Below are 19,499 nucleotides of genomic sequence, written 5' to 3' on the forward strand. Positions count from 1 at the left end.
CTCCAGGCAATTTGAAAAAGGACATATTACAGTCAGTTAATCCAGTTATTAAGCAGGAGAGGGTTCCTTTTTAAACCTCTATAGCAATTGCTTTTATCTACTGTATTTTATGTGTATATCTTAATACATGTGTTATCTTATACAGACAATCCCATGAATTTGTGTTGAATGTAAACCTCATCAGCGCTGCATTTTATTTGTATATAATGATTAATTAATTAGTAAACATATATAAGTGCTTTTAGCTTTCTCAACTGCATATTCACTTACAGCTGAATGGTTGCTGTTCCACAATAGTAGTCTGGGCAAGGAGACAAAATTGCGATCTATACAGAGGTGAACATGCACCATGGATAGGGCTGTTACAAAAGAATGTTTACTGCTACTTTCTCCAACAGATGGATGAGGATGGTGTGGTTGTAAAAATGCAGACAATTTACTGCAACACCAAATCATGCTGATAATGATACATCTATGGAATGAATATTTATAAGGCCAAACATCAACATCCAGTATATAGATTTATCCACCGTGGTGGACACCATTATTGAAGCATGTTGGCCATTTGTCTCATAGGGCAACCTGTTTTCTTATGCTTTCAGCACCACCAGTGTTTTTAGATTTGATTGAGCTAATCGTCATACTGTATATCCAAATTAATATATTATTTACTTTTTGTTGCTAACTGAAATAGCCTTATATTTATATTACATTTCTAAGATTTTGTAGTGCAGTGGTTCCCAAATGTTTTGGTATCACGACATGCACGATTATCAGATTTCCATTATGGCACCCCTAGGCCAAAAGTTTCTTATTAAAAAGTTTTGAAAATATATATTTTTTTATATGTCATCCTTAGGTTCAGTTTTATGGCAAAGGACAAGATTTGCTTTTGTTTATCCACATATTCTATGACTGACAACTACCAGTACTATCAGCTAGAAGGTACTGTTATCTCTAGCGCACCCAGTGATTTTCAGCCTGGGCAATCACAAATAAGAACCTTCACCAAAATCGGTTTGTGTAAACAATGTACAGAAAAAGTATTGTGCAGCCCTGGCGATAATACACACAAATCACACTTACACAATATTGTAAATAGTGATGAGCGGGTCCGGATCTCCGAGATCCGGATCCGCACGGACGTCCTGAATCCGAATCCGGATCCAGGACGTCCGCGGACTCCCGCGCAGGCCCGGAGCCGAAATCGAGGCCCGACGTCACATTGGTGACGTCGGATTCTCGCGAGATCCGGATTACATAAAAGCCGGGACCCGCCGCCGCCATCTTCATTCTGTGGGGCGACGCAGAGCAGGCAGCAGTGCTGCCAGAGAGGGGGGTTTTATTTATTGCTCCGTGAGGGGGGTTTGCTGGAGCGTTGTGTGTGTCACTGTGCTGCTTGCTGCTAAAGAGCTGCAAGTACAGAGGGGGTTTAATCATTTTTATTGTGCTGCTGGAGAGTGATTTTTTTTTCTATATTGCTGTAGCCTGCTCATCTGTAATTTGTGTCACTGCTGCTGCTACAGAATACTACAGACAGAGGGGGGTTTATTGTACTGCCGCAGAGGGGGTTTTCTTTCTATATTGCTATAGCCTGCTCATCTCTAATTGTGTCACTGCTGCTGCTAGCCTGCTACAGAATACTACAGACAGAGGGGGGTTTAATAATTTTTATTGTGCTGCCAGAGAGGGTTTTTGTGCTGCCTGGCTACCTGTTATATGGTTGTAAACACCTACCAGGCAGTCACCTCTGTTGTTGCCAGTGCCACTACCTTGTACCTACCTCTCAGAGTATATAAAAAAAAATAAAAAAAAAATTAAAAATATATAAAAATATAAAAAAAAAAATTAAGTTGTTGTTGTTGCTGACACCACTGGCTGCCGTTAGATATCGCAGACTCAGTAATTAAATTTTTAACTGTGGTTTGCTGACGCCACTTGTTGTGTTACCTACCAGTGTATCCACTTTTGTATCTTGCTGCTGTTGTCACTGGCTAGTGACAACAACCAGCTGATATCTGGGTATCCAGTTTGCTGCCACCGCTGCCATTACATATATCGCAGTAAATAACTCCGGTTTGCTGACGCCACTTGTTGTGTTACCTACCAGTGTATCCACAAAATAAATATTGTATCTTGCTGCTGTTGTCACTGGCTAGTGACAACCAGCTGATATCTGGGTATCCAGTTTGCTGCCACCGCTGCCGTTACATATATCGCAGTAAATAACTCCGGTTTGCTGACGCCACTTGTTGTGTTACCTACCAGTGTAACTATCCACAAAATAAATATTGTATCTTGCTGCTGTTGTCACTGGCTAGTGACAACCAGCTGATATCTGGGTATCCAGTTTGCTGCCACCGCTGCCGTTACATATATCGCAGTAAATAACTCCGGTTTGCTGACGCCACTTGTTGTGTTACCTACCAGTGTAACTATCCACAAAATAAATATTGTATCTTGCTGCTGTTGTCACTGGCTATATATAGTCCACTGGTGCTGCACTGCTGCCTGCACTGAATCTGCCAGTCTGGTGGTCTGTGGTCTGGGGCTCACAGCCTAATAAATAATAATGCCCTATATCTTATCTAGTTACCTGTGTGGTCTGGGGCTTACTGGCTAATAAATAATTAAATATTGCCTGCCTAATAAATAATTAAATACTGCCGTATATCTCTACCTTTGTGATCTGGGGCTCACTGGCTATACTGCCGTATATACCGTCTGGTCTGGGGCTCACTGGCTAATAAATAATTAAATACTGCCGTATATCTCTACCTTTGTGGTCTGGGGCTCACTGGCTATACTGCCGTATGTACCGTCTGGTCTGGGGCTCACTGCCTAATAAATAATTAAATACTGCCGTATATCTCTACCTTTGTGGTCTGGGGCTCACTGCCTAATACTGATGTATCTGTATAACTGCCTGCTGGTGCATACCCACTGACATATATTAATTGCACTCCAGTGGCGCTGTTCTGTGACATAACTCCGCTGCAGTGCCACTCTTACATGAGCCACGTGTTTGGGCCGCACACTTGTGTGGCTTAGCATAGTTATCCAGCTACCTCGGTGCAACCTTTTGTCCTAAAAACAATATTGTAAGGTGTGAGCTGTTCAGAATAGACTGTAAATGAGTGGAAATGAATGTTATTGAGGTTAATATAGCGTAGGAGCAAAAAAAACACCCAAATTCTGCGATTTTAGCAGTTTTTATGCTTTTTAACAAAAAAATCAGAACCCAAAACCCAAAAAATCCAAACACAAAACACTTAGGAGGTGTTTTGCCAAAACCCATTAGAACCCAAAACCTCAAGGTAATCAGAACCCAAAACCCAAAACCCAAAACCTGAAAAGTGGCCGGTGCACATCTCTAATTGTAAATGAGTCACTTTGAATTCCCTATAACTTGGAAAGAAAAAATCCCTCTTGGAGAAACCAGCAGCAGCGGCAGGTGACACAAATCACATCAGTCTTTACTCCACTAAGTCCAGAGGGTCCAGTCGGTGGCAAAAATAAGCTTGAGCGCGCTTTCAGGAACAATAGCCCTTCATCAGAAGCGTCTACCAGTACTGGCTTTTTTTTATTACATTGAACATATTTCAATTGAATTGGTCATGTATCAACAAACCAGGGAACCCCAATGTGCCACAGTGCACAGTTTTGGAACCATTGCATTAGAGTATTTCAATTTTTGCATTTAACTTTTAGACCACTCGCTTAATCATCGATAAATTGTACCTTTTTTTAAAATAAAATATCACTCCCTGGGGACTGATTTTTGTACTAAATTAGATTGTTTCACATTTGAACTTTGTAATGTTTGTCTTGCTTAAGCTAGTAGAATAGATGTTTGTTTAGAAATGTGTTTAATTAGACACTGTAAGTTATGCATACTGTAGATCATGAAGAAACCTAACATTGAGAGCACTGTATGGGTCGAGTTGAAATTAGAGATGTGCACCGGCCACTTTTCGGGTTTTGGGTTTTGATTACCTTGAGGTTTTGGGTTCTAATGGGTTTTGCCAAAACACCTCCTAAGTGTTTTGTGTTTGGATTTCTTGGGTTTTGGGTTCTGATTTTTTTGTAAAAAAGCATAAAAACTGCTAAAATCGCAGAATTATTATTATTTTTTTGCTCCTACGCTATATTAACCTCAATAACATTCATTTCCACTCATTTACAGTCTATTCTGAACAGCTCACACCTTACGATATTGTTTTTAGGGCAAAAGGTTGCACCGAGGTAGCTGGATAACTATGATAAGCCACACAAGTGTGCGGCACAAACACTAGACTGATATGGCACACTTAGCATACCCTCTAGGCTGATACTGCACACCTAGAATTACCCCTGGACTGATATGGCACAGGTAGCATCACCCCTGGACTGATACGGCACATTTAGCATCACCCCATGACTGATATGGCACACTTAGCATCCCCACTAGTCTGATACGGCACACCTAGCATCACCCCTGGACTGATATGGCACAGGTAGCATCACTCCTGCACCCCATGAATTATACGGCAGACTTAGCTTACCCCAGGAATTATACGGCACAGATGGTGGCACCCCTGACCTGATACAGCACACGTAGAATTATACGGCACAGATGGCGGCACCCCTGGACTGTTACGGCACACATGGCGGCAGGCATGGAGTTATATGGCAGACAAATTCCTGCAGTAAAAATAAAAATGTGTATTCTTTTAATTATAAAAAAGAGCAGCACACCTTACTTAGCAACACCCCATGAATTATACAGCACTCTTGGCTCACCCCTGGACTACAGCACATTTAACAGCTTAATTTTATTTTCATTAAAAAAAAGGGTAGCTCCCCTGGTCTGATATGGGACACATGGGGCACCCCTGGAATTATATGGCACACATGCGGGCACCCCAGGACTGATACAGGACACATGGGGGCACCCCTGGACAAATACAGCACACATGTGGGCACCCCTGGATGGATACAGCACACATGTGGGCACCCCTGGACTGATAGTACTGGTAGCCAGTGGAAACAGCAGATTGGAATTATATACTGCAATAAATACTGGTAGCCAGTGGCAACAGACTGGAATTATATACTGTGATAAATACTGGTAGCCAGTGGAAACAGCAGACTGGATTTTTATATACTGTGATAAATAATACTGGTAGCCAGCGGCAACAGCAGACTGGAATTATATACTGCGATAAATACTGGTAGCCAGTGGAAACAGCAGACTGGATTTATATACTGTGATAAATAATACTGGCAGCCAGCGGCAACAGCAGACTGGAATTATATACTGCGATAAATACTGGTAGCCAGTGGCAACAGCAGACTAGAATTATATACTGCAATAAATAAAATACTGGTAGCCACTGCCAGTGGCAACAGCAAACTGGAATTATATACTGTGATAGGTACTGATAGCCAGGGGCAACAGCACACTGGAATTATATACTGCAATAGGTACTGGTAGGCACTAGCCAGTGGCAACAGCAGAGAGCAGACTGCAGCAGATACTAGGCAGTGCAGGGCAGGCAGTGGCACTAGCAGCACCAGTGGACTATCACACTGTGACTGACTATACAGGAGCAGACTCAGCAGAGGCAGGCCCCAGCACAAAGGAGAGACAGAACACAGCACCAGTCATCCTTGCAATGGTGATGTCTTGATCACTGAGCAGAGACACAGTACACAGCAGCACGGGCCCCAGCAGAGACCACACACAGCAGCAGCACACCCTTCCCTACCCTTCTCCGAGATTGGAGTGAAGATGGCGGCGCGAGGTTGCGGAATTTAAGGGTTCCGTGATCTTGCGAGAATCCGATGCCGGGCGATGACGTTTTGCCCGTGCGCCCAGATTCGAGTAAGGCGGGAAGCGCTGAGCGCTGCTCGTATCCGGGCCCGGATTGATGACGTCCGTGCTGGCTCGGATCTGAGGAATCCGAGCCCGCACATCTCTAGTTGAAATAACAAAAAAATATAATTGCTACGAAATAAAAGTGATGTCTCATTATAAATAAATAATTCACATGACAAATAATGAATTGTGGCCCCGTAGTGATGTCATCTATATAATAAGTTGAAGAGTCTGTGTGCGTGTGTGTGTGTGTGTGTCCGTCGCATTGCGGACACACCGTGGCTCTCAGAGACACCAAATTTGGCAACAAGATACCTCTGGACCCGGTGGTGTGCACCTCGAAGCCGTTTTTGGGAAATTTCACTTAGAAATTTAAAAAAACATCAAGTTTTAATTTGCCTTCATTGATGTTCTGGGGAAAAGATCGACGATCTGGGAAACCGTTGATAAAGGAACAACTCCACACCTGATTTCATTGCTGTCATTGAGTATGAATGACACATTCTAACATTATGGTGAAGGCTTTAAACAATTAGGAAATAATTGAGGATATACATAGACCACCCATAACACACACACGTACATATTGTACCACACAACGCACACACACAGTACACCACATACGCATACCTCCCTACATATCCCTCTCCAGGAGGGACACATTGCTCTGTTTCTGGACTTCCCTCTTAATGTATGATTGCCATCACCTGTTTTGAACAGGTGAATTGATAAGAAAGGTGTTTCAACACAGGTGATATAAATCATTAATTAAGAGGGAAGTCCAGGAATAGAGTATTCTGTCCCTCCTGGAGAGGGTCATGTTGGGAGGTATGCACATACGCACACATAGCACACAACACACACATTTATACGTAGAGCACCTCACACACTTACACATTGGACAGATACAAACACACACAACACACCACATGCAGTACAATACAAATCCATACACACTACAACACACACCCAAAAACAGTACAACAAACACACAGAACACACACACTTAAACATTGCCAGGATACGCGCACAGCACACTACACACACATATATATGTAGCACACCTCACAAACTTACACATTCGGCAGATACACACAACACAACACACACACATAACACCCCACTCACAGTACAACACACACCCACATTCACTACAACACACACCCAAAAACAGTACAATACACAGAACACACACACTTAAACATTGCACAGATACACACAGCACACCACACACACACAGATTTATACATAGCACACCTTACACACTTACACATAGGGCAGATACACACAACACACACATAACATACCTCTAACAGCACAACACACCCACATTCACCACACACACCCAAAAAAACAGAACAACACACAAAAAACACACACTTAAACATTCCACAGATACACAAAGACACAACACACACATACTGTATATACATAGCACACCTCACACACTTACGCATTGGACAGATACATAAAATACAACACACACAACCACATACACTACAACACACACAAACACACAGAACACATAAAAAATAATTTGCCGTTTATTTAACAGTCTGTACCGGCAAATAAAAACTGTACCTAATGTACCGTTTCTACTTTGTTCCCCATATCCGTCTCTCCAGTCCTCCAGCCTGTCACTGCGCTCCTCGGCCAGTTGCACTGAGAAATCTTTGTCCTGGCCAATGCACCCATTGATCAATACAAAGTGAGTACACTGCACTCACCCTGTTAGTCAGTTGGATATCAGGCACTGCTCTTCCTTAAGGGTTTCCCAGACTCTTTTGGTTCATAGATAATGTTTGGTCGGTGGGCATGAGCGCTGCATGCATTTGTTTGAATGTTATGAGTGTAAGAAGTTGAAGAATAAGACTGAGATGAAGATTTGTCATGTTATAGTGAACAATTTACTCAATAAATCGTGAAAAAAATATGTGTACATAGAAGTACAATCAAGAAATGAAAGTAGGATTAAAAAATAAATTCTGATTCAAACTGATAATTGTTTGGATGGCGGTGGGTTGCGAAACAAATCTATAGGTGGAGGGGGTATGGATATTGTTGGCATAATTGGTGCTTGGTACACCTACGAGGGGTCCCCAGTTGATGAGAAATTTTCACTACAGTGTCACCGTAGGGGGATTTCCAATTGGGGTTCAGGTGGTCTTTTAGGGACCCCTTTACAATCCCGTTGGTCTCTTCTCCTGGTGCCTACGGTCTTCCTCAGTGATTGACTATCATTAAGGGAGACCGTAAGCTCAAGGAGAAGAGACCTACAGGATTGTAAAGGGTCCCTAAAAGACAACCTGGACACCAATTGGGAATCCCCCTAAGGTGACACTGTAGTGAAAATCCCATCAATTGAGGGCCCCCTGTAGGTGTAACAAACACCAATTATGCCCACAATATCCATACCCCCACCTATAGATTTGTTTCACAACCCACCCCATGCAAACAATTATCAGTTTGAATCCTACTTTCATTTCTTGATTGTACTTTTATGTACACTTACATTTTTTTATCACGATTTATTGAGTAAATTGTACACTTTGTAACATGGCAATTATTTTTCTCAGTCTTATTCTTCAACTTCTTACACTCATACCTTATCAATGCACCCATTGATGATTGTGATGGCTGGATCAGTGGATTGGCCCGGCGGGTGTAGGGAAGAATTTGGCCCATTGCACCCATTCCAAGTGGTGCATTACAGTGGTGTGGGTAGCGTGCGTCGCGTCATGACATCATGTGGCCAGGTCCGCGGACCTTGCTCCCACACTCAGGGGCTGCCCCACTGTTTGGTAGAGATGCCCGGGTGTATATGCTTTACAGATCCCCAGACCTCAGAGACTGCCGCAGGCAGGTTCGGTGAGGGGAGTGGCAGTGGAAGGGAGCAGTGAATTTTTTATTAATTATGGCCCGGTAAGTAATGCCCACCCCGATCCCCACGCACTCAGCGCCTGTAATTACACATCCTAGAAACTGTACCATTGAAAGTATAGAAATGGAGGTGTGACCACATCCTTTTCTGATTTTGTACCGATTTATGACCCTCAGATGTTGGAGGATATGTCATACAGTAGGTGCTAAATCTCAGGAGTGGATGTGGAATTCATCAACACATACAAGTTATCAACTCAGGAGCGTTGTGTTTCAAACAACAACACCACACCTGATTTCATTGCCATCATTGAGTATCAATGCAAACACATTCTAACATTATGGTGGAATCTATAACAAATTACAATCTTAGGTCTTTGGCACAGCATACTGTAAGATTACATTTTTCAGCAATTTTGGAGATAAAAAAACCCCAAGGTTTTCCCGGGCAACGCCGGGCGGGTCAACTAGTATTTAATAAGAGGAACTCTGTTCCTGCTGGTTCTTGCTGAAAAAATAGGACTGCAGTGGATATATGCAACAGGTCATAGCTTAATAGATAAGATCAAAACCCAAAACTTATATTTTGGTTTTATTTATGTTTATTAACAGTTTCTTATATAGCAAACACATATTCCGCAGCACTTTACATAGAATATTTGAACATTCACATCTGTTCCTGCTCCAGTGGAGCTTACAATCTATATTCCCTACCACATGTACACACACACACACACACAGACGTCTTTTAGGGTCAATTTTGTTGGGATCCAATAAACCTATCACTGTATTTCTGGATTGTGGGAGGAAACCGGAGTAACCCATGCATGCACAGGGAGAATATACAAACTCTGCACAGTAAAGATGCCCATATACTGCAGAGATGTCTCGCAACAGTGTACGGACACCCGATACCCTGCGAGCCGCAGGGACCTTCCCTGGAGGCAGGGACACATGCAATTCGTCACAATTTGCTGTGATGGATCGCATGCGTTCCTGCTACCCGCCCATCTCGCCTCCATGAGGGAGGTCCAAGGTCAGCTGGTCGGATGGCAGCAGGTTCAAACACCCGACACAGATCTGATGCGCACGGGACCACGCAGGGACAGCTGATTTGGTCTGATTTAATGGCCCAATTAGTCACAATCATCCGAAATAGGACCAAATCGGCTCAGTGTAAGGGGGCCTTTAGGGTCATGGTGGGAATCAAACCCAGAACCTCAGCGCTGTGAAGCAGTAATGCTATAATTAAAAGATCCTTCTAAAACCCATGACCATTGTTAAGACTAAAAATAACAACATATTCAGGGGGCTGATGGTATGTTTCAGTACCCAGTTTAGAGAAATGGGCCTGAGAAGGCTTTGCAACTCCAAGTAGCTGGTGGGTCATAAATCAAGTGCCCATTTAGTAAATGGGCTGTTTTTGGAACTGTATACTGTACATGAATGTAAATATGTTTAAAAGCTAAGATTTGGATAAATCTATTTTCTACAAACACATGCAGAAATCAAATACAAGATACAATTTTAATGAGAAAATATAATTTGTAGTGGAAACAGAATCACATACATGAAATACTTAACAAGGCTTATATTGTAAACCTTTGCCCTTATCTGTATGAATAAGTCAAGATTTACAACAGAAGTTTGTTTGACCGCATCATTTATGCTAATTAACCACGGTTATATTGGAGACAACTATCGTAGCAAAATATTTTTTTCTAATATACATATATTATGGAAATAAATCCCTGATATTGTTAAAATAAAAATGCAGTATGTATATATATATATATATATATATATATATATATATATATATATAGAGAGAGAGAGAGAGAGAGAGAGAGAGAGAGACCAATGTGTATATCAAAAAGAGGCACTCAGGAGGACTTGGTAAAAGTGTAGTGAATCTTTAGTGGAGCAAAGCGAACGTTTCGGGGTCTGCTGACCAATAGAGCGCAAACAACAGTCTGTACTTTTATATATATATATATATATATATATATATATATATATATATATATATATAAAAACAATCAGAAGTCCGGCACTCCCAGTAACCACATAGAGCCCTTTAAGGCGGGTCCCGGTGCCTTCATGTAGTAAACAATACAATAACTCTTTGATGTGTGGCACTCGGAAATAAACGATATGAACAGGGTCTCAGCAACGTTTCAGTTTAATTAAAAACTGTTTTCAAGCTCTCTCTCTCTCTCTCTCTCTCTCTATATATATATATATATATATAACACAATTGTGGTGTGGCGCCTATATTTTGTAGAAAATGTCCATAAATAAGATGAACTGTTGTCAAGTGAAGCAAATGGATACAGTTCGTCCAGTAACTTGTTTATTTTGTAGATCTTGTTTGTCAAAGATAAAACATGGTACTTATGTAATATCTGGGCTCCCGGTTTTCTTATGAGACCGTGTCCCCTCGCGGGGCTCGCTGCGCTCGCCACGCTTCGGGCACGGTGGCTCGCTGCGCTCGCCACACTATATAAAATCAATTTCATGCGTAGTTGGATAGTAGGGGTATGAAAAATGGGGTGCATTTAACATGGGAGTCCAGATAATACATAAGTACCTAAAACATGTACAGTAGTCCCAACTCTTTTCGTCTATATAGACTTCATCAGGGGAACAGAAATGTATCTTCCATAAAAAGATAAGATCTCCTGAAGTTTTTTTCAATAAAGAAGAAGTGGGGACTCCCGAAAGTACTTATAGGGATAGATGTCCCTTCTTTCCCAAGTGATTTTGGTTTCCTGTATGTTCGTGAAACAATCGGAAAAATGGTGATTATTATCTTCAGAGGTGTATAAAGACACAGTTAGGTAAAAACAACCCAATACTGAAGATGGACAGAGATAATCCTTCTGTGAAAGGCAATTGGGTTTCTCTCTAAGGGACTTCCGTCTCCTACAGGGAAAGATGAGATGCATACATGAGTATGAAAACATGAAAACACAGCCTCCCTAAACTTGTCTAATCTATATTGATTGATGTACAGTATGGACTAATGAGGTGCTCGTTATTTTCATATATAAATCAATTTATCAAGCAATCCGTGATTATAATGTCGATTGCCTATTGATGCTTCTTGACAGGAGCAAATGAAAATCAGTTATTGTTGGTTTGAGTTAAACATTCTAGAGGCAATGTTGACTAGTGTCACCCACTACAGAAAGTGGAGGGTATGGTATAAAACAAATTTCAAACAATGCAGGGAAGTACCAGCATAAACTGCTTATAATAACTACTATAATAATAATCAGTGGCGTAAGTTTTCCCCAGTCGCCCAGAGGCATGTTTAATGTTGGGGCCGCCCTACAAACACATTTTATATATCAATCTCTCACACGGTCACACACTCTCCTTTTAGTTTTATGGTCTTCCACCTGGGTGGTGTCCTCAGTGGGCGTTTGTTCCGCCTCTGTTGCAGGGGGTCTTTTTCTCTTTTTTATTCTATTATGCCCCTTGCCTCTTTTTCCCCGGGGTTTAATATTTTTGGTTACCTGTGTCTCGGGGTCACGAGACCTGGCTCTAAAAAATGTTGTTCATCATCTCTTAAAGTGTTAAACCTGTTTTCGGTTTCCCAATCCGTTCTTTCCTCCCTCCAATTATCTTTTTGTCTAAAATTTTTCCTTCTCCACCTTTATTCTTTGGGTTTCTCCCAGTATTGATTATCTCTATTATCTTCATTCCAATGATTATTTCTAGATGGTCCTGGATTTTCATTATTCCTGTCATTTTGATATCTGGGGGGATAACTTCGGTTTTCCATTGGTGTTTCCTCTCTCTCATACTGATACCTACTTTGATTTGTGGGGTAACGTCTATATTTATATCTTTTGGTGGGGGTTTTTGTGGGTTCCACCTCCCGGGCACCCTGTTCCTGTTCTTTTTGTGCAAAACGTACCTCATTTCTGGTGAGACAATGCTGATTCCCCTTTTTATAATCATTTTTGTCTCTCCAGAATTTTTTCTTATTCTTTAACATTAATTCCCTTTCGTTTTTCTCTATTTTGGAAGTGACCACCCCCTCTAATTCTTTATATTCTTTTGATTTAGAGTATGGTTCAATTAATGATTTGTATATGGCTATATCATCTTCTATTTTACGTAATTCTTCGTTTTTTTTGGTCAATGATTAGCTGCATAAGTTTAATGGAGCAATCATCCAGAGTCTGGAACCACCTGTCCATAAACTCTTTGGATTCCCCTCCAAAAGATGGAACTTTTTCCAGCCTTAATCCGCGTGGGACTATCTTTTCTTTACAGTAGGTTTCAAGTGTAGTTAACTCCCACCATATTTTTCCCTCTCGGATTAAGGCTTTTTCTAGTTTCCACATTGCTGTGTCTAAATCTTCATCGAGTACCCATAATGTCTCGGCCCACTTCAAACGTACACACAATATGGAAATCAAACACCTAATATCTTTTTGTGGCATTAATGTTGTTAAAGATAATTGGAGGGCCAATGACAAGGAAAAGAGATTAGCATGTTTGGAAATGAAAAAGATATATTCACACAAAACCATTGAGCCTCGTGGTTTAAATATCGGGTTCGAACTGAAGTGTTTTTTATAGATTTTGTACATGTTTTTATAGGTATATGGGTATTTTTATGTACTTTTCTATGAATTTTGTATGGGTGTTCTTATTATTTTTCCTACTCCAAATGAATTCTTTAAGTATTTTTAAACTTTTTTATTCATCCCTACTTTTATTATATAAATGACATTTTTTAAGACCCCATTTTCATATATATATTTTTTTATATTTATATATATATATATTTTTGATATTCACCTTTTTTAACAACGTATGTATAGTAACGATACAGACATATATATATTGACTATATCCAAATAATCCTTTCGTTTAAAATAGGATAATGAATACATAATACTAATATTTTGTTTTATATGTTGTTTGTATGGTGCGTTGTCCCCGCTGAGCAAAACTCCAATATGGCGTGGAGAATAAGGACATGAATACACACCAAACGTTGGAGTAATGCCACACACAAAATGGCGTCCGCGACTTTGGAACGCAAACCAGGAAATACGCGTTCCAAGTAAGCAGGCAACGACGGAGGATGACTAAAACGGAAGCGCAATGACGCACTTCCACAAGAACGAGCCTCCCAGATCAGTTGATCAACGGAAAGTGACATAGAAAACCGGGACCACCGGACTGCTACACATACGGACTATAGGCATTTCTCTATAACATACTGTAACTTTCTCCTGATATATGTCACCAGCATGTATGACTTTAGCGGTGTATATGTTTAGGTAGATAGAGAGGTTATGAAGTTGTATTAGAGAGGTATGTAGGTGAATACCGGAAAGGGGAATCACTACCCCAGGCCGGGTTTTTTAGATGTCTTATTTTGTTTTACTGCCTAGAGGGTATAAATACCCTTGCACTACAACACTCCTCACACCTTGAAAAAGGGCTAAACCTTAAAGCCCGAAACGCGTTGGTGAGAGGACTGAACCCACAGCATAGGTGAGACCCTTTACCATTTTTACATCTGGTCTAACTCCTCCTAGTATCCGGATACAGGGAGTGAGTGGCTTTGGGCTCACCTGAGACTGTGTGTATTTTTAATTGGATTTTTCTGTATGTTTTTATTGTATACGTCCTGGAATAAACTCTTTCCCTGCTACGGCGATATCCGAGCATTATTACAAGGGGATTTTCGGATGTGGACATACTAAAGATACCTTTCCATGAACATAGGGCCTCATTTTGAGGTGAGTGTGTTTCCTAGTGATTACATGTGGAGTGAAGCTGATACAGACCTGTTGTAAGACCAATAGGACAGAGATACCTTTATGTGAACATAGGGCCTTTTTATAAGGTCAGTAATCTACCTATTTTGCTACCTGCTGCGGGTACCAGTTTTCCCGGCAAAGATAAAAGAAACCTCTACGGGCACATAGGGACCTTGTTTAAGGTCAGTAGGTGCCCTTAAGACGTTGCATTGGCTATTATACATCAATAGATCATATATAGAAACCAATACCTGTGAGGCAATTTGCATCAACCTCCATATCGTTAACAGTCAGTGGGTTTAGATAATAAGAGAACATCATTAATTGAATATATCAAGTCCATTGTGCCTTATTACTCCCAACCTCTGACAGAGACATACAGTATGTATTTAACTCACAGTGAGTGTCCTTAAGTTAAGGACAAAATCGGCAGCCCGGATAACTCACAAGTACCCTCAGTATTTATTTGAGACAATTAATAGATGTGTCTGATTTGACACCCACTACATAAACCTCCTTTGAGCATGTAAAACTTATCTTTATTTGAATCACACACAGAATCTTTGACAACAAACCAACTATTACACATCCTTCCTCACACAGACATATGCAGTATCACTGGAACAAAAGGAAAGTACCATAGGGTGGTACCCTAAATACTAGTACTAATATACAGGGAGGCAGACAGTTGGCAACCCCCGCACGTGCATTTTAAATTTGCACTGTACTCACTTGTCTTTAATGTTATATGTTGTTCGTTATATTTCGCAGCTTTTTAACAAATAACCCAATAAAAGGTATATTTTATTTTTGTGTTTTTCTTACGATTGATGCACCACCAAGTGACAGAACATTTTTTCTTTTACTAAAAACACACACAAACACTCCTATTTCAACTAAATAAACACAACTTTTCCTAGGAAAACAAACACACACCTCACTTAAAATCTACAAACATATAAAATCATTGTGCCCCATTGCCTCTGACTCCATTGCCTCCTGCAGTTCCGCCACAGATAATGATGAAAAATTGGGACGTGGCTCATGATTGCAGCATTGGGCATGAGGCCTCCCCCCTTTTTGCCAAGGTCACGACCCCTCTCTGGGATAGCTTCTCCCATTGAAGATAGAAGGAGGTATGCATTAAATCTGTGCTGCCCAACAACTATGCTCCTGGACTGCACCGCATTGGGAGCCAGATGCACTAAGCTTCAAAAGTGATAAAATGGAGAGTGATAAATAACCAACCAATCAGCTCCTGTCTGACATTTTTCAAACACAGTCTGTGACATGGTAGGAGCTGATTGGCTGGTTGTTTATCACTCTCCATTTTATTACTTCTGAAGCTTATCTCATCTGGCCCTGTGGGTTTAATATATGTCCTTCATATAAAATACGCTCAAGAATATCCTATTGTACAATGTAAAGTACACAACAAAATAGCTCAGGTTACATTTCATTATTCCACACACATTAATATTTTTCCTCTTTTTTTAAATTAAGGAGTACACAAATGGAAATCTTTCCCTTTTGATCTCATGTCAAGCTGCAGCAAAGGTCACATATGGCTGGGTGAGGCATAGACAGCAGGTGAATACTGTACAAGCATGTGAGTCATCAGTCATGATGAATCTTTCGGCTTCTCAGCAGGGACTACTATATCATACATAATGACCCATAAAATGAATCTATATTTTAATGCTATATAGCACTGTAACAGACACGAAGGTCTATGTATTAAGCCTTGTAGAGAGATAAAGGAGACGCAGTATCCACTAACCAGCTTATGTCATTTATCAAACACCCTGTAATAGGACAGTTAGGAGCTGATTGGCTGGTACTTTATCTCTGTCCACTTTATCTCTTTCAAAGGCTTAGTGCATATACCCTTTACTGGCAGGTATACTAAGCCTTAGAGAGTAATAAGGTGGAGAGCGATAAAGTACCAACCCAATCTGATCCGAGCTACCATTTTTTAAGCATGGCAGGAGATTATTGCTGGTATACATACAGATGTGTCTTCATAACTGGTGCTCATAGATCTGTAGCTTACTGGATTTTTTCAATTTTGTATCTTATTCACATTGCAGATTCAGCTTTAAGCTGCTCATTGTGCACTAGAGGTGCCAGACTGTGACTTTGACAACCACAGGAATTGGCATATTACTTGTACACACTGGTGTATCTATAATGGGTGCAAGGTCATACTTGCCTACCTGACCCTCTCCATTCAGGAGAAAATGCTCTGTTCCTGTGCGTCCCTGGTAATGTATGATTGCCAGCACCTGTGGTGAAACACCTTTACCTAGCTCTCCACAGGTGATGGCAATCATACATTACTAGGGAAGTCCAGAAACAGAGCATTTTCTCCCGCATGGAGAGGGTCAGGTAGGCAAGTATGTGCAAGAATTGCGGTGCACATGGGCCGCTGGAGGCCCACACACAGCACACCCCGCACCCATTTAACTACATCCTTCCATCAGCCCGGCGCCGACAGCGGAGCACAAACATCTGTGGAAAATGTCCACTGGCCATTTTCCGATAATTCAGTCATGCAAAATACAGGTGTCTCCACTGCTGTAGAGGATAGGGCCCAAATCTGAGCCTGAACAGTGCCTCTACTCATACTCTACAAAGTGCCTTATTCATGTTTGTAAGTAAAGCAAAACAGTAATCCACTGGGAAAACATGTTACACTGCAAGTGGAGCATATCTAAAATGTAAGGGACTTAGAATTGCACGGATTATATTTTTTGTGTGCAGGGTAAATACTGCCTGGTTTTGCATGTAGCTTACAAATACTGAACCGCTTTATTTTTACACTGCCATTTAAATTTTAATTTGAACACACCATGCCCCACCTGTAGTACAACATGGTTTTGCAAAGTTCCCATCTCTAAATTCCCAAAGAAGAATCTGAGTGCCCATCACATAACGCCCACATTAGTTTAAGTGTTGACATGATAATAATGATGTTTTATGCTCCCTCAGTGTCTGCATGGGTATTCAGGGTGGCTCCTCTGCTCACAACAGGAGACACCGTTGCGCCATGACAACATGTTTCCCGCTGCCACCAGCAGAGTGACTGGAGGAGGCATGGCTGATCAAATCAGTATTTCACTCTTTAGGGAAGCCCAGAAACCATTTTTATTGCATTACAGCCGCAGTGTTGCAGCAGTGATAGAGCAGGGCAAGGTGGGTGGGCTGTCGGAGGCTGGTCAGCCAGTTCCTGCATTGCTGGTAAGTCGTGGACAAAAGATAGTATGTTTGAGAAGCACAGACCGCATTCCGTCGCTGAGTAGAAGTTGTAGTTAAGTAGTTGTAGAACTAGTTCCGACACTAATAAGAACTGCCGGAAGCAGTTCTACCGTGTTCAGGCCCACTTTAACACCCTTAAGTCTTCCTGTCATAGGGCCACAAGCCTGGGCCGGTTCAACCTGGAGCCATTGAGCCCCGTATTTTCCGGTATCGGTTCAACCTGGAGCCATTGAGCCCCGTATTTTCCGGTATGAGCCTTTAATCAGAGGTGCAGGGTTGGCTATTATTTTTTGCACTTTACACAAATTGGAAATATTCCAAGCTGGGATTATTTTGGGTGCATTGTATTTGGCAATGTTGAACTCACTTACAATTACACAATTTGTAACAAATAAATATTTTTAACATAATTTCAAATTATTTCTAACCTTAAAATTAAAAAAGGTACTTGTTTAGTTTCACGGCGGCAGATATCGCATGCGATTTGCATACGATTTGCATGCGATTTGCATAAGATTCCATGTGTGATGCGATTTAGTAACTTCATAACCCCACTATCCACTATGGCATGGAGTTGATTTTATATAGAGTGGTGAGCGCAGCGAGCCACCGAGTCCCAAGCGTGGCGAGCGTAGCGAAGGGACGCGGATTAACTTACATGTATTTTGTGGCGAGCGCAGCGAGCCCACGAGGCGATGCAGAATACAAGTAAAGCAATCCCCGTCCGCTCGCCACGCTTAGGGCTCGGTGGCTCGCTGTGCTGGCCACACTATAAAAATGAAACTCCATGCCGTAGTGGATAGTGTGGTTATGAACAGGTACTAAATCACATCGCACATCGAATCATAGGCAAATCGCATGCAAATCTCATGCGATATTGCATGCAATATATCAGTTGCCGTGAAACTAAACAAGTACCATAAAAAATATATACTTTAATTTCTCAAAATAACAATTTGTTTTACTTTTCCCCTTAAAATGTCTCTCTTTCAATGTGATGTGAATAGGATGCACAAGCAGCTTCTGCTGATTAAAATGATCTTCATCATGCCTATAATCAGTTTGTAATTACAACTATACTGTATCTGCATACCAAATTATGTTACAGTGTTTGGTTGGACAACATTGACATTGTAGCACAACATTTGGTGAATGCAAATGCATTTTATGAGGAAAAGGTAGTTTTAAGGTTAGACATAATTATAAGCCTAAATATTTGTTTACACATGTCCTGCAATTGTGTACTTGTTAATGACTTATACCATTGTAGAATACAATAAAAACAGCTATATTTATGTCTGACTTTAGAGAGCCGTTTTGTGCCCGATCTTCTAACTCTGACTCCATTACATCACAGCCTGCAACTGTTGCACTATATGAGGCAGGTTGGCCTGAAAAAAATGGACACTTCCTGGTCTAAAAATACAGTGAGGATTTTGATCCAATTTGCATCTGGAGTATTAAAGACGCATACCTTTACACTCAGTGGCGTAACTATAAGGCAGCAGGTCCCGCGGTGGCTTGGAGGAGCCAGCATCAGCGGGGTCTGCAGTGGGCGCACAGTGCGCACTGAAAGACATTAAAATCTTCTCCCACGCAGCTGAGTTTCATTGTGTGAAGCTGCAGTGTCCCAGCCTGGCCGAGCTACTAGCACAGGACTTCCCCTCCTTCATCTGCCCACCCCACTGTGTGTCAGTGTCTGCTTCCTG

At 41.3% G+C, this 19,499-nt stretch overlaps 1 long non-coding RNA gene across 2 annotated transcripts in view; it reads right to left on the reverse strand.

Moving 5' to 3' along the window:
• Positions 1-19,499, reverse strand: part of LOC146060463 (uncharacterized) — a 228,877-nt gene that overhangs the window by 36,616 nt on the left and 172,762 nt on the right. Inside the window, exon 4 of one of the 2 annotated variants that reach the window (XR_014470434.1) lies at positions 11,429-11,665. The exons of the other annotated variant lie outside the window; for it this stretch is intronic. This is a non-coding gene — a long non-coding RNA (uncharacterized LOC146060463). Of the gene's footprint in view, positions 1-11,428; positions 11,666-19,499 lie in introns of those variants that run through there. 2 annotated transcript variants of the gene reach the window in all.

The sequence above is a fragment of the Crinia signifera genome, chromosome 1 (assembly GCF_055691185.1).
Source record: "Crinia signifera chromosome 1, ASM5569118v1, whole genome shotgun sequence".
NCBI lineage: Eukaryota > Metazoa > Chordata > Amphibia > Anura > Myobatrachidae > Crinia > Crinia signifera.